Here is a 1,279-nt window from a genome sequence, read left to right as displayed (position 1 = left end):
TTCCTCTGGACTGCAACCTGCCGCAGGCAGCAGTGGCCCCAGAGGAGGAAATGTGTATGGGCTCCATCCCAGGATGGCTTTGTGCCTTCAAAGATAAAAGCTGCTTTTCCAGGACTGAGAGAGAAACAGAAAGGGAGAGAGAATGAATAAATGAATGAATAGAGAGTCTGTGAACACAGCCAAGCCTCTAGTTTTCAAATATGTGCCTGCTAAGTCACTTCAGTCAAGTGGGACTCTTTGTGACCCTAGGGACTGTAGCCTGCCAGGCTCCTCTGTCCATGGGATCTCCAAGCAAGAATATTGGAGTGGGTTGCCATGCCCTCCTCCAGGGGATCTTTCCCACCTAGGATTGAACCAGCCTCTCTTAAAATTCCTGCATTGGCAGGTGGGTTCTTTACCACTAGCGCTACCTGGGAAGCCCCCACTTTTCAAATACATTGGAATATAAATCATTTTTCATTCTGACCAAATTTCCCTGTGCTCTGTCTCCCTCAGAAAGCATTCCATGAGTACACTATCAGAGAGCCCAGCATCTGGGTTTCACCCTTGCCAGGGTGGTCCTAGGGATCCACATCTCTGGCCTCAGTTTCCCCATGTCTTCCTAAGGGACAGAGTCCTGGCCATCACTCTCCCCAAGGAAGCACCAGGAAAGGTGATGTTGGATGTCCATCAGCCCAGACATGGATGCACCCCGAGCTTTGTCTGGGAACTGAAACATGGAGTCCTTTTGTGTTCCTAGGAACACATCTCTGGGTCCTGTTTCTCCATTTGGCCAATAACAGGGTGGAGATCCCTCTCTTTTCAAGGACCAAAATGTCTTGAGGTTCCTGTACCCACCAAAAAGTAACATTTCTTACTCAACTGGTAAGGCTGTTGGGAACCCAGTAAGCAAGGTACCCATGTTATTTTTCCAAAGGGATTTGTGGGTCTGTAGAGTCCACCTTTGTTCTTTAAAGCTGTCTGGCAGATGAAAGGATAAAGAAGTTGTGGTGCATAGATACAATGAAGTATATATGCACATATACAATGAAGTATATATATTTCAGCCATAAAAAGGAATGAATTTGAGAGAATAAGATAGCAGAGGAGTAGGTGGACAGGGAGTACATCTCTCTTCATGGATACATCAGGAATACACCTTCAGACACTTCAGAAGTGCATGCAGAACACTAGCTGAGAGCAGACAGGAGCACCTGACCAGCGGAAAAGAATATATAGACCCACGCAAAACTCGGTAGGATGAAGGAACTGGGCGGGGGGCGGGGGGGAGCGGGGTCGG

At 47.8% G+C, this 1,279-nt stretch overlaps 1 long non-coding RNA gene across 1 annotated transcript in view; it reads right to left on the bottom strand.

Annotated features, from left to right (window-relative positions):
• Positions 1-1,019: 1,019 nt before the first annotated feature.
• Positions 1,020-1,279, bottom strand: part of LOC104997600 — an 846-nt gene continuing 586 nt past the window's right edge. Inside the window, exon 2 of the long non-coding RNA XR_826342.1 lies at positions 1,020-1,193. This is a non-coding gene — a long non-coding RNA (uncharacterized LOC104997600). The remainder of the gene's footprint in view (positions 1,194-1,279) is intronic.

The sequence above is a fragment of the Bison bison genome, unplaced genomic scaffold, assembly GCF_000754665.1.
Source record: "Bison bison bison isolate TAMUID 2011002044 unplaced genomic scaffold, Bison_UMD1.0 scf7180017864312, whole genome shotgun sequence".
Lineage (NCBI taxonomy): Eukaryota > Metazoa > Chordata > Mammalia > Artiodactyla > Bovidae > Bison > Bison bison.
Note: the sequence above shows the minus strand (reverse complement) of the source record. Positions and strands in the feature narration are given on the sequence as shown.